Here is a 15,658-nt window from a genome sequence, read left to right as displayed (position 1 = left end):
CATAAAATCCAGGCCTTTCGTTAACTTCTCTTTAGGGAAGCACAAGAGTTATAGCTGTTTATGAACACTTCTGAGATCAAACTCAATCAGAGTGAAAGTAATATAAAAATTTTTTTTTTAAAAATATGACCACATTTTAGGCCTTGGCAGCACCAGTCACATGGTGAGGGTATGGGAAAGGGATCCACTCTAGCTCCTTGGGAATCTATGGTGAGACCTACTGTGTCGGGACCCTCCAGACTGAGTTACCCTGCATGGCTCCACTGGGGCCTAGATAAGGGTCTGTCCCTGTCCCATGAAGCTTGACCCCTACCACCTGAAGTCCAGGATGGACATTCCTCAGTATGAACCTGTGGGAGAAATCAGTGTTGGTGCCTACTGGACAGTGTACAAGGACCGTGACCCACATAACAGCCATTTCATGGCACTCAAGATTTTAAAATTCCCAACAGGAAAAGGAAGTAGAGGGGGCCTTTCTGTCAGCACTGCCCAGGAGGAGGCTCTCCTTAGGAGACTGGAAGCCTTTGAGCATCCCAGTGTTGTCCAGCTGATGAATATCTGTGCCACTGCACGAACTGATTGAGAGACCAAGGTGACCCTGGTGTTTAAACACTTGGACCAAGACCTGAGGATGTATCTGAATAAGACCCCTCTGTCAGGGCTGTCCTTGGAGACCATTACGGACCTAATGAGACAGTTATTAAGAGGCTTAGTCTTTCTTCATGCCAACTGCATCATCCACTGTGACCTGAAGCCAAAAAACATACTTGTCACTAGTAGTAGAACAGTCAAGCTGGTTGACTGGCTTAGTCCGGATCTACAGCTACCAGATGGCACTCATACCTGTAGCAGTCACCCTCTGGTACAGGGCACCTGTGTTTCACCTGCAATCAGCATATGCAACACCTGTGGGCATGTGAGTGTTGGCTGCATCTGCATAGAGATGTTCTGTAGGAAGCCTCTCTTCTGGTGAAACTCTGAAGCTGACCACGTCAGCAAAATCTTTGACCTGATTGGGATCTCAGCAGAAGATAATTGACCTCCTGATGTTTCTCTGCCCTGTGGAGCTGTTACTCCTTGTAGTCCCTAGTCTTTACAGTCTGTTATGCCTGAGCTGGAGGGGCCTGGAGCACAACTGCTACTGGAAATACTGACCTTTGGCCCCCACAAACAAATCTCAGCCTTTCAAGCTTTGCAGCACACTTATCTACAGACAGTTGGGGAAGGGAACCCAGAATGACCACTGGAAGGACCATATTCAGGATCAATACAGAAGAAGAGTTGTCATTTCCCTTCCCCTCAGACACTAGGATCACTCCTACTGCCATCATGATGGCATCACAAGGCATGAGGGAGAACATGATCCTCTATATACATACTCTTCCTAAATTCTTAACTATTTTACATAGAAACTTTTACTGCTTAATGACATTCCCCTTCCACCAATGCCCTTTGTAAGACATCCCTCTGTCCTACCCTAACCCCCTACATTTGAGTGGGGAGGGCTTACACAAAAAAACCAAAACAAAACCATAAAGCTGTTCTGGTTTTCAAAAAAAAAATCACTTCATTTTAAACTAAATCTACTGACCAGAGCAGAATAGATGGGATAAGTATTGTTAAAATGACCGTAGGGCAACTGGAAGTTATAGCTATTAGGCGTCAGTATATTGTAATGGAAAGAGGATCAAAAATCAAGCCAGAAGACATGGATTCAAGTTCTGATTGCATCACTATTTAGGTAAACCATTTTAGGTAAATTACAAATACTCTATAGCCTTAAATTCCTTTTGGGCAAAACGACATAATAATCATGGGTGCTAAGATTTGTGAAAAGACTTTGGAAAGTCTAAAGGTCTTAAGAAGTAGAATTAAAACTATTTTATTTTAATCACAGGCTTCTCTACGAAATCACAGGCATTTCAATTACACCTACTCAAAATATATAATGAAGCATAAATTGTTATATTTATAAATTATATACATGTACTCTTGTAGGTAAAGATAGATTTGTATAACCAACTGAGTGTGGATGTCATTCCATTTTGGAGCCAATTTGATTGATAGTAAGGTTCAAGAGAATCCCTCATATTCCCTATCTTCCTCTGCCTTGTTAAAGCTCTTTTATATCTCTTTTATATGAGATAGTTTACCCTATTCTATCTCTCCCTTTCTTATTGTCCCAGTGTATTCCTCTTTCTTATCTTCTAATTCTACTTTTAAATATCATCTCATCATTTTCAGTTAACGTTCCTATCCTCTGTTTATGTATACTCCTTCCAACTGCCCTAATAATGAGAAAGTTCTTAGGAGTTACAAGTATCATCTTCCCATGTAGGAATGTAAACTGGTTAAACTTATTAAATCCTTTGTGGTTTCTCTTTCCTGTTTACCTTTTTATGTTTTACTTGAATCTTGTATTTCACAGACTAAGCTTCAATTCAGCTCTGGTCTTTACATCACGAATTCTTGAAAGTTCTCTATTTCATTGAACATCCATTCCTCAACCTTCACCCTCTGGAAGATTGTATTTACTTTTGCTGGATTGATTATGCTTAGTTGCAATCCGTGCTACTTTGTCCTCTTGAATATCATATTCTAAGCCCTCTAATCCTTTAATGTAGAAGCTGGTAAATCTTCAGTTATTCTGATTGTAGCTCCATGATATTTGATTGTTTATATCTGATTGCTTGTTGTATTTTCTTCTTCCCCTAGAATTTATCTACAATATTCCTGGGATTTTTCATTTTGGAATATCTTTCAGAGATTATTTGGTGGATACTTTTGATTTCTATTTTACCCTCTGGTTCTAGAGTATCAGATACTCTTGATACTTTCCTTGATACTTTCTTGAAAGATGATCTCTAAGCTCTTTTTTTGATCATGACTTACAAATAGTCTAGTAATTCTTTGATCTATTTTTCAGGCCAGCTGGGTTTTGTTTTTCTTTTTTCCTTTTTTTGGGGGTGGGAGGGAGGGAGGAGAGAGGAGGAAAGAGGTGAGACGACTACGGTCACACAGCCAGTAAGTGTCAAATGTCGGAGGCCAGATTTGAACTCAGGTCCTCCTGATTCCAGGGCCAGTGCTCTATTCACTGTGCTTTTTTTCCAAGGAGATACTTAACATTTTCTTCTATTATTGTTTTATTTTTTCTTGATGTCTTATGCAGTCATTAGCTTCTACTTCTCCAATTATACTTTATAAAGAGTTATTTTCTTTGGTGAATTTTTGTACATCTTTTTTCCATATGGACATTTCTGCTTTTTAAAGAGTTCTCTTCAGTGAATTTTTGTACCTTTTTAAACCATTTGTCCAGTTATATTTTAAAATGTTATTTTCTTCAGTAACTTTTGTGCCTCTTTTATTAAGTGGTTGACTCTTTTTTTCATGATTTTCTTGCATCACTCTCATTTATTTTCCCAAGTTTTCCTCTATCTCTCTTATTTTAAAATTTTTTTGAGCTCTTCCAGAATTCATTTTGGGCCTGATATCAATTCAGTTTTCTTCCTTTGAGGTTTTACATGTAGCATCTTTGACTCTGTTGGTTTCTTCTGAGTTTGTGTTTTGTTCTTTCCTTTCACCTTAGTAGCTTTCAATGGTCAGGCTCCTATTTTGTTGCTTGCTCATTTCGTATTTCTTGAATTTTAACTTTATGTTAAAGTTAAGATTTTCTCCTGGAATAGAGAAGGCAGTCGCCCAAGCTTCAGGTTTTTTCTTCAGTTGCTTCCAGATCTAGTCTGGAGCTCTGTAAGTTTTCATTTCTTCCAAAGGGGTACAATCTAAGAAGAGGTGTGTTGACTATTCTTCTAATCTGTACTCTGGCCTTTGAGGGTCTACAAACACTCTTTTTTTTACCCTGGAACTCTGCTTTCCTTTGGCTGCAAGCTCTAGTGTGCTAGTATTCCCTTTTGCCCTGGAACTGGGATTGGGATTCAGAACTCTAACTTGGAACCAGGTATGTGCAATGTAACAGAGTCCTGAATTGAGGATCAGCAAAGGGACCCTATAATATCCTTCTGACCATATATCTAACCCCCTTAATATCTCTGGGCTGAGAGCTCTGGAAGCCATTATTGACATTTCAGTTGCTCTCAAGGCCTGCTGTTGCTGGTTTGCTGAGGCATGTGCCGGCTGCTATCTTGCTGGAACATCGTCTGTGCTCCATTGTTCAACACCCTCACCCAGGTGAGACAGATCTTTGCTGTCACCTTTCTAAGTTATCTTGATCTGGAAAATTATTTCATCCCTCTATTTATGGATTCTGCCACTCTAAAATTCATTTTGAGGCATTATTTTAAAGTTGTTTGGAGGGGAATTTCTCAAGTGAGCCCTTGCCTTTCCTCCACCATCTTGGGATCTTCTCTCATTTACAATTATTTTAAAAGGAATTTCTATTTCTGTCTCCCTCTTCCCAGACTTTTCTGATAATATATCAAAATGTTGATGATTTATGTGGATTTATCTTAAATACCACAACTTTGCTAAAGCTGTTAATTATATGAACTACTTTTTCAGTTGGTTGTATAGGAATTTCTATGGCATAATCTCATCTACAAAGAGTGATAATTTTGTTTCTTCATTGCTTATTTTTATTCCTTCAATTAGTTTCTTCTCTTGTTTCTATTGCTAGCATTTCTAGTATGATATGGCGGGATAATGGTGATAATTGATATCTTTAATTTATTCCTGATCTTACTGGGAAAGCTTCAAGTTTACCCCCACTACAGGTAAAGATTGCTCTTAGTTTTAGCTAGATATTACTTATCATTTTAAGGAAAGCTCCATTTATTTCTATGTTCTCTAGAGTTTTTCACAGGAACGAATATTTAATTTTTCAAAAGCTTTCTCTGCATCTATTGAGATAAGCATATGATTTTGGCTGATATTTTTATTAATATGGTCAGTTTTGTTGATAGTTTTCCTAATATTGATGCAACTCTGCATTCTTGGTATAAATCCTGCCTGTTCATAGCATATTATCTTTGTGATATATTGTTTTAATCGCCTTGTTAATATTTTATTTAAAATTTTCATCAAAATTCATTAGGAAAATTGGTCTATAATTTTCTTTCTCTGATTTTCCTTTTCCTAGTTTAGGTATCAGTACCATATTTATGTTGTAAAAGGAATTTGGTAGGACTCCTTCCTTGTCTATCTTCTCCAAATAGTTTATATAGTATTGGGATTAATTATTCCTTAAATGTTTGGTAGAATTTACTTGGGAATCCATCTGGTCCTGGGGATATTTTTTCTTAGCGAACTCATTTATGTCTCTCTTTTTCTATGATGGGGTTATTTAAGTATTCTTTCCTCTTTAGTTAATCTGAACAATTTGTATTTTTGGAAATATTCATTCATTTCTCTTAAATAGAATAGTTTCTTCAACAGCTTTTTGTCTGTGTGTAGAATTTTACTATACATAATACAAAGTGAATTTCTTCTGATTAGAACTAAGTAGAAAGTTTTCAAGATAAATTCATTCTTCTTCCTTTGGATGATTCTGTTTTAAAGACATTATCATATCTTAATATACTAATCATGTTTGGATATTTTAGTTTACATATATACATATTTATATAATTTAATTGCTGTTTGTTTAAGAGTGAGGAACATTAAGAAAGCCATTTTGGCTCAATTTTGAATTCTCTGGGCAGGGAGTAATATATTATAAAACTGGAAAAGTGGGTTGGGGAAATTTTGTGAAGGACTGTACAAGTCAGGTCAAGGAGTTTGTATTTTATCCTGGATTCTTTAGGGAACTATTGCCATTTATTAAATTTTAATTTTTTAAATTTTTCACTTGGTGGGGGAGGGAATTTAAAGAGAGATTCAAAAAAGATTGTTAATCAGAAAAAGACAATAAAATTTAATTGGGGGTAAAGAATGCTACGGTTAATTGTAGAGAGAAAAGATGACATGGCAATGGAGCTGGTTGCTCGTCTCTGCATGCCTGAACTTTTCGTTGCAAAGGAAACCAAGTAGCACAGTTTAGATAGTATGTGCCAAAAAGGCTTAAGTTCAAATTCTACCTCAGACTCTTAGTAAATGTGAATGTCACAGTTAGGAAAGTCACTTAAATACTACATACCTCAGTTTTGTTCTCTAGGTATTGATAGCAGGTTTCTCAAAGTGTCATATAAATGCTAGCAATTAGTTACCATTATTGTATTTATGTGTGTTTGCCTGTGTGAAGGCCTTTACTCGTGTAGTTACCTTTAGTAAAGGGCATGCAGGAGGGTTGGTGGAGAGCGTGCTATCTCTCAGTGTGTATTGTGTTCTGTGGTCAGTTGCATATATTAATACATAATATAGGTACAGAAATAATGTTTGGTGTTGGATTAAATGTACAAAGATCTAGAATTTTACCTGAATCAGTTCACCAAGCAACAGAGCCATAAACATGGCAAGATAAACAGGTTCTGTCTAATGGCATTATGATGGGTAGTGGGGGTGAGAAGGGGAGATGCATTTATTTCTTGTGACAGTTCTCTAGCCACAAATCCCCTTGCAATAGAGCCTTCCATTTTTATTTCAATTCTTCAAAATTTTCTCCAGGGTTTTTGGGGTGTTGTGTGGTAGGGGACATCTGCCATGGGACATCCACTGAACAATAAGGAAGTTTTTTTTTTTTTTCTTCACATACTGCACCCAGAAGGGAGTATCTTCTGAACCACCCTCTTGCCCTATAATTTATTTTGCTCTGGAGGTAATAATCCCTAGTTATAACTTTACTCACGAAGTTGCTTACCTATATTCACAGTTTGGCATACAGCAGATAGAAGCACAGAGAGAATTCAAATGCCAAGAGAATTACATCCCTTAGTAGCTCAGCCAGTTTGTAACCCATTTATTCTCTGCAGGCATGTTATTTAAAAAAAAATAAAGCTTATTAGGTCCTTAAAAATAGTGGATGGGAAAGTAAACTTCCAGGAAAACTGGTATAAGACCCAGCTAATACAGGTCATTGCAAGGGTTTGAAACTAGAAGAAGGAAAAATGACAGATGCAAATGAGAACATTTGCCAGCATTACCACTGCCATCTATTCTCATTATCAGTTCCTGTGTAACTATACTGTTTGGACTTAACTCATGTCCCTATGAGGAAGTGGAAATGGAACTTAAAAAAATTAAGTTGGGACAAGTAGCTTTACCTGATCAAGTAGAGACACAAGGAGTTCATATGATAGTAAAGATATTCAAAACATTGAAAATATATATTCATGATATCTCAAAGAAAGAAAGATAACAAAAGAATGGGTGGGGGATTGAATTATTATTCACAAATAGCCAACTATGAAAGTTGCAGCAGTTACTGATTCAGATATGTTTCCTTCCTTATTTCTATAAAACTTTATAAATATAGTCAGTAGACATTGAAAAAAACACAGAATCAGAGAATGTCACGTATATAGAAGGGATGGAATAAAAAGTATTATGATGTAAGCAAAAAAAAATGGTTCAGCTTTTACAAATAGTTGACAATAGATCAGATCTCAACAGTAACATGATTGAAGGAAAGGCATAGAAAATACAAGTTTGTATGACAATTTTGAATTAATTATCAAAAGCGAACAAATGATCCAAATACCTTGGACAAGAAAAACATCATCTTCACAAGTCTCTTCCAATAAAATGCCCTTGATACATATGTTAAGATCATTCAAAATCTCTTGGTGATAATTTTGTTAAATGATGCTCTAATTATCAAGATCAAGCAAGTCATAACAGGGAAACATATGTTCTCCAAAGGTGTTTCCTTTTTCTATGGAGCATGTGCTGCACAGAGTCCAAATGAAGAGGTGTTCACTATATATATTTATATGCTCCAGCTGCTCCTTTTTGTGATATACTAATTTTAATAACACAAAATATTGCAGTATTGCTTGATAAGATGCAAAAACTCTCAATAGAGGTTACCCTTAAAATCCAAGTAGAAAAAAAATGAAGTGGATAGAAAGTGAATATTGCTTGGATCAGTGGTGTCAAACTCAAAATTGGAAAGAATAGAAAAATGTACAGGCCACATATTGACTAAGAAAACCATATGATAACATTATTTATGTTCTATTATATGTTTATTTCTTTTGTTAAATATTTCCCAATTTTATTTTAATCTTGTTAAGCCAGTGTGTTTTATACCTCTGAACTAGATTATTACATAGAGTTAAATAACTGGCCCATTCAGATAGTTTTTGTCTTAGGGATGGCAAATGCACAATGAATTGGACCTAGACTGAACAAGATACTCCTTGATACTCTCTTCTCTCTAGACTTTTGGGAAACCACTGTCTCTTGGTTCTCCTCCAAACTATCTGCCTTTTCCTTCTCACTCTCCTTTGCTGAATTCTCATCCAGATCATGCCTTCTAACCATATGGGTTCTGCCATGTTCTGTCATAGGTCCATTTATTTTTTTCCCCTCTATACTATTTCATTTGGCAATCTCTTCAGGTCCCATGGATTTAATTACCATCTCAATTCTTATGATTCTTGGATCTACCTATCCTGCTGCAACCTCATTAGTGACTTCCAATTTTGCATCTCCAACTGTCTTTCAGACATCACAAACTAGATGCCCAGGAGATATCTCAAACTGAACATGAGATGTTGCCCTGAGACCCACTGGGGACCATCCTGTCTGGTGCTGCCCTGAGAGGTTGGGGTGGGAAGTGACTGTCAATAGACGTTTGGCAGCTTACCTGGTGTTGATCCAGTGACCCAGTGTTGGTGCCTGATGTGTGCTGAGTCCAATGCGGTATCCCTGCATAGATATCTGTCTATTTGCCAAGGGCTCCACATAGGCACATGATCCATCCTGGAACTGGCAGGTACCTTTGCTGGTTTATGTGTGCTGGTATCTGCCTCTTGGTTTAGGCACATGATGAGTCTCAGCATTGCCACCTACCTTTTTGCCTGGGGCTATGCTAAAGTACTTGGCAGTTCCTAGAGCTGGCTATGCTGAAGCACATGCAGTGGGAATACAAGGAGTGACTGGTGTTGGCATTTGCCTGCTCTATAGAACTAGGGCCCAAGACCTTACACTGTTTTGCTGAGGTGGAACTTGCTGCTAGCTTGGTGGTATATTTTCTGCCCTGGACTGTTTCCCTTTTACTCAAGTGAAACAGAACTCTTTTGCTGACCTTCCAAGTTTCTGGGGCTAAAAGATTGTTTTACCCCATATTTGCTAATTTTGTTGTTCCAGAATTTGTTTTGGGGTGCTATTTTATGGTTGTTTGAAGGAGAGTATGGGAGACCTACAGAAATTTCCTACTTACTCCACCATCTTGATTTCCAGAAGTCCAAGATTTCTTAAAATTTGCTCTCCACCACACACACTTTAATCTAATGACACTGGCCTTTCCTCTCCAAGAAGATACTCTGTGTCTTGGCTCTAGGTGTTTTTTTTTACCCCTCATACCTGGAATGTTCTCTCACCTTATTTCTGCTTACTGACTTCCTGACCTCCCTGCCTTTCTTCAAGTCCTAAATAAAAGCCTGTCTTCTATAGGAAGACTTTCCCCACTTTACTTAATTCTAGCACCTTCCACCTTCTCTTTGTTAATGTTTTCAATTCATGCCGAATGTTTTGTTTTTATAAATTTCTCTGTTGTCTACCCCATTAAATTGTGAGTTCCTTGAGGGCAGGAACTATCTTTTATCTCCTTTTTGTTTCTTCAGCACTTAGCACAGTACCAGCTACGTAGTAGGTTCTTCATAAATGTTTAGTGATTTATTGTAAAACCTGTCTTTATAACATTAATATCATCTATACAATGTTGTATGCCAAAGAATCATGGGACAACACTATAACTAAAGAGTCAGTAACATGTATAATCTTAATGGTAATCTAGTGATGCCTGGTGTGTAAAAGTGGGTTAAAACATATGATCAAAAGAGATTTATGTTATAAAGTCTGACAAAAATTATCACCTGGGAGGTTAATTGTCAGAAATAGAGGTGGGTTTTTTGTGTTAGGACAGCAGAAGGCCTGCATTGGGGCTGCACCATGAAATTTTTTGATAGCATAGAAGTTGTCTATTATATAGGTCAGGTCTCCTATGGAATATTTAAAAGAGGATACTAGCAAAAATCACAAGGAATGGTTAGAGAATAAGCTCTGTTAAAATGTGGGTAGGTAAGTAACAGTGGAATACTGCTAGAGTGGGAGTCACGAAGCTCTGAGTTCAAATCCAGACTTAGACATTGCATCACTATGTAAATTGCATCAGGGAAAGTCACTTAACCAACGTCTGCCACAGTTTTCTCTATAAAACAGGAATAATAACAGCACTGAGCTCCCATTGAGCATAAGGTGATATATTCATAAAGTAATTTGTAAATCTTAAAGCTTTATATAAATGTAACCTTGAGAATAGGTATTTTTTTTTTTATTTTTTGTATATCCAACTTGGTACGGTGCCCATCACAAGTAGATGCTTGATTAATGCTTACTGATTAATTGATATATATGAGTCATGATCTAAAGTAGTGAATACCAACATTGGTATGATTAGAGAGGCTTCACAATATGAGGCATTTGGCATCAGAGGATTTTACTTCATTGGGGATTACAATTTATGATTTGACTAAAAATGATTTGGCGAAAAAATCTCATAAATATAAAAATTATATATGTATGTGTGTGTGTGTGTGTGTGTGTGTGTGTGTGTGTGTATTACATCTTCATCCCAGAGTTGGGTAAGGTAGGATAGAACCCCCTTCTTCATCCTTATTGGTAGGAAAAGGTAGGGAAAGTTTGATAAAAATGAAATGTCTCCAAAAGCGAAAACAGTACTGATACTTTTTCCAAAGCATTCACAGACCAAGGAAAAGAGAGTGTTCCTATGAAAAGATGATTTCCAATAACCAATCATAACAGGAAACGAGGTGGCACAGTGGATAGAGTGCCTGGTCTGGAGTCAGGAAGACTCAGCTTCTTTAGTTTAATCCAGGCTTCAGACATGTACTAAATGTATCACATGGGCAAATCATTTAACCTTGCTTGCCCCAGTTTCCTCATCTGCAAAATGAGCTAGAGAAGGTAATGGCTACAGCATCGTTGCCAACAAAACCCCAAATGGAGTCACCAAGAGTCAGATTCTACTGAAAAACAACTCAACCACAACAATAACCAATTATTAGGAGGGAATCCAGTCACTAGAGACCAATAAGATAGGTTACGATATTTTCCCAGTAAGGTCCATATTCCTTTGTAAGTTCAATTGTTCAAAAGAGATTCTTGTAGCGCCAATGTGATATGCACAGTGCCTACAGTAGCCATGAATCACAAAATACAACAGACTCTCCACATGGAAGACAGAACCAAAACATTTATTCAGACACCAGAAACATTCCAACACCATAAAGCCAAATTCATCATAGTAACAAAGAAATCTATACACAATAACAATGAAGAGGGCAACACCACCCCCAAGCCCCCTGGTAGGACATAAAACAATGACTTAGGGTAGGGCTTGACACAAGCACTTCTTCACTCCCCTCGCAAACAAATGGGGGCCCAAATCTTGGATTAAGGCACAAAGGTCTCTTCCTCCATAGCCACATCCTGCTGAGATTGGATATGGAGCTGTCCCTGCCCCAATGGGTCCCATTCGAGGTGTCAGTAATTTAGCTGGCATCCAGAGCTTGGTTGACACCAGGCCCAGGAGTGACATTTTACAGTCATGGACCAGGGGTGACATGCAGCTTAAGCAATCAGGCATCTGCAGGTGGAGGGTTTTAATCCTGAAGAAAACAAATCTGATAAACAAGGCAAACAAAGAAAAAGCCAAAACAAAAAACAAACCAGAAACCAGGTAGATATAGGGTCAGCCATACTGCTGGAGTCCATGAACCCACTATCATAACCTCACTGCTGTTTACTGTTTTCTAATTAAAGGGATACTTTCTTTACTCTGAGCTGGAGCCTGGCCAACTCCTCATTCTCCCTGCAGGTGTGACAAACTTGGATACAATGTCTTAGGAGGGTCTGTAGGGGAACCTCCTGTCTCCTAGATGGGTGTAATATCATGACTCTTTTCTTGATACATTTTTAAAAGTTCATTAGCTGGAATGCCATCTATTCTTCTAGAATCTTTTCCCTGCTCTCAGTAGAGCAGCACACAACTCTTTTCTTGTCAATCTATTTTGACTTTGAATCCACTGGCTATTTACTATTCTCTCTCAAGGAATTTATCTTTTTCACTGATCCTCACTATCCAAGATACCAACAATTCTACAATTCTCCCATCCTTTAGATGAATTGATTCAAAATATTTTTGACCTCCTGTTGAGTAAAATCCTCAATTATTTCCTCAAACACTATATGGTCCCCTGGATTCTCCTGTTGTGCTTCTGCCTGAGAAGCCAACCACATTTCCTTTTTCTTATTACCTTTTTGCTTCTTTTTGTAAGCTAAATTAACAACAGCTTTTTTCTTCTACACCTGAGATCTTTCAGGTTGCTCTTCTAAAGGAGTTTGAATGTTGCAGCATAAAACACTTCTCATGCAAACTAGCCAACACCCTTTCCATGTGAGCTTTCTCTTCCAGCAGCTTGTCTATGCTTTGACATATAACTTGACAGCTTGTTAACAATGCCCATCTCTTCTACGTAGCCCTACTATTTCTTTCCAGGATTCTACTGGTATTCCCTGCAAACATCTTTCAGAGTCTCTGGGTTCTCCCTTTTGTAGCCTTGCTTCCCAGTTTTCCCAGAACCCTGTGCTTTTATGTCATTCCCTTGCTAGGGAAGAATAAGGCAAATCCTCCCACAGTGGGGCATTTATTTCTTCCTCCAAAGCCTTTATGCCCCCAAGTACATCCCTAATATTGCACAATCCCATCCTCATAGCCATTTATAGTGCTAATGCCATATTCACAGAGCCTGTGGCAGCCATGAATATCCTGGTGCAATTCTGAATCATGAAACGTAACAGACTCTCCATATGGAAGACAAAACCAAAACATTTATTCAGATGCCAGAAAGCCAAATCCATCATCGTAACAAAAATCTATACACAATAAAAATGCAGAGAACAAGACCATGCCCAAGCCTTCCCCGGTAGGCTTCCTACAAACTAGCGCCATTAAACAAATCAAAAGCAGGCTCTCCTTAAACAAAAGCACAAACAAGCTCTTTCACTCATGTTAGCCACCTTCCTGTTAGCTTGCATCCTTCCAATCTCTGACTAGACTCTGACCAATTTTCTCTCAGCTCTACTCTAGCTCTCCCTCTTCCTATTTCACCTTTTCTGGTCTACCCTTCAGCAAACTCCTCCCACCACAGGTTTCTATATAATCCAGGCAGGTCACATAAGCCTATTAATGAATGGTAAAGATCTTCTCATTTAAATTACCATTAAGGGTTCTTGGGGAAGAAGGGAGAGAATTTGGGACTCAATGCTAAAAGCAAATGTTAAAACATTGTTTTTACATGCAATTGGAGAATAAAATATACAGGCTATGGGGTATATAAATCTACCTTGCCCTTCAAGAAAGTAAAGAGGAAGAGGATAAGAGGAGGGCATGATAAAAGGGAGGACAGACTGGGGGAAGGACTATGAGAATGCATGCCATCTGCAGTAGGGGGGAAGGGAGAGATGGGGAGAAAATATGGAACTCAAAATCTTGTGGAAATGAATGTTGAAAAACAAAAATAAAGAAGCAAAAATAATTTTTAAAAAAGATGGGTAGATGACCAAATGAATGAGATATTCCTGATTACCTTTCTTATGGATAAAATGATACATTAATAATATCCCATACATATGAAATTCAATTTAAGAAACATTTATTAAGCATTTATACATTCCAGGCACTGGGCCAAGTGCTGAGGATACAAAAGGAGGCAAAAGACAGACCCTGACCTTAAGGAGCTTAGAATCTAATGGAGGAGACAGCATGAAAACAAATATATAGAAAGCAAGCTACCAATAGGGTAAAAATGAAATAATTAATACAAGGTAAGTGCTGGAATTAAGAGGGGTTAGGGACAGCTTTGTATAGGGGGTACAATAAAGAATTGTGTTAAAGAATTTAGTAGAATAGCAATATAAATCATAGAGCCTTTGAGAACATTTTGTTCAATCTCACATTGTACGAAGAAGGAAACTGGAGCGTGGTCAAGTGACTTTTTCAAGTCACACAGGCAATACATTAAAAAGCTAGAATTCAAAACTAGGTTTTTATGACAGAAAATGTAATATCTTTTCACTCTTTGACACAGGATTTATAAATATGCATATGCTAGACAGCAATTTACAAAATAGAGTAGTAATACCTTATTAACCAGAATGCTCTTATGTCTCCCTTCTTCCTATGTAATCACTTGCATGTCATTTTTACTATTATTTTGTCTTAAAGGCTCAAAAATAGCCAGGTTATATTTTATAAATTTGCATGCATTACTAGGTATAAATCAACATAGAGTGAAAAAAAATGAGAAAAAAAATTCTCAACATTTGTAGTTTCAATAAAATACAAATTATTTTTTATTTTAATATATAATACATTTTGTTGAAAAATAGCTCTTCAGTTTATCCTAGTGCAAGAATCCATAGTTTATACAATACCTAGTTCCCATTACATCATATTCTTCAATTTTAAAAAGTACTTTCTGAGAGTAAAGTTGTCCTTGGACTACCCTAGCCAACTTCCATTTGAGATTGGCAACAGCTCTTTATTTCCCACCAATATGCTTCTTGTACTTACTCCAGGTTAATCATGCTTCCAGAAAACTCATCAACCTTTGAAACTGCATCAACTTTGGTATTCACACCTCATTAGTATCTTCAGTATCTTCTGCCTCTCTGATTAGAGGGTTGGAGAATACAGCAAAGAATGTCTCCCAAATCCTCCAATTAAAGAAGACACCCAGACCAACTAGCTCATCATTTCATATCATCTCTTCAAATGGACTTCTCTATAGTCAATGACTAGCACATACTAAGCACTTATTAAATGTTTATTGACTGACAACAAACTACCATTAAATGCTTTGATTATGGGATTTAGAACTGGGCTCTGGGAGTTTCAGGTTGCCTAGGATCACATAGGAAGTGCCATAGTTGGGATATTAAGCCACTGATTATCATCACCACCACCATCATCATCATCATGATCATGATCATGGTTATCATTATCTTCATTATTCTAATAATCATTATCATCATCACCACCATCATCATCATCCACACAGTACCTTAAGGTTTGCAAATACTTTGTAAGTATTATCTTATTTGATCCTTACAACAACCCTAGGAAGTAGGTGCTGTTATTCTTACTCTTAAAAATAAAGGCTGAGGAAAATGGAGGCTAAGTGATTTGCTCAGAAGCACACATTTAAGTATCTGAAGTAGAATTTTAAATCAGGGCTCCCCAACTCTATGTGCAGCACTCTATCCATTATACCACCAAAGAGTCTTATTCCACCTCTAGTGTTATCTCTGCTATATCATATTGCTCCTTATTAGCTCCTGCTTATTTGGTCCAATCCAATTTATTTTGCAAGATAGCATGGTGTAGCTCAGTAGTGAGCAAGTTATTGCCCATAGGACACATCTAGTCTGCCACCTGCTTTTGAATGGTCTATGAACTAAGAACATTTTTATGTTTTTAAATAAAGTTTATTGGAACAAAGTAATAATTATTTGTTTTCAT

General features: G+C 37.3%; 1 pseudogene; it reads left to right on the top strand.

The window, feature by feature from the left end:
- The first annotated feature begins 328 nt into the window (after positions 1-328).
- Positions 329-1,240, top strand: LOC140527623 (cyclin-dependent kinase 4 pseudogene; annotated as a pseudogene).
- The last annotated feature ends 14,418 nt before the right edge of the window (positions 1,241-15,658 follow it).

This window comes from Notamacropus eugenii, chromosome 1 (assembly GCF_028372415.1).
Source record: "Notamacropus eugenii isolate mMacEug1 chromosome 1, mMacEug1.pri_v2, whole genome shotgun sequence".
NCBI lineage: Eukaryota > Metazoa > Chordata > Mammalia > Diprotodontia > Macropodidae > Notamacropus > Notamacropus eugenii.
Note: the sequence above shows the minus strand (reverse complement) of the source record. Positions and strands in the feature narration are given on the sequence as shown.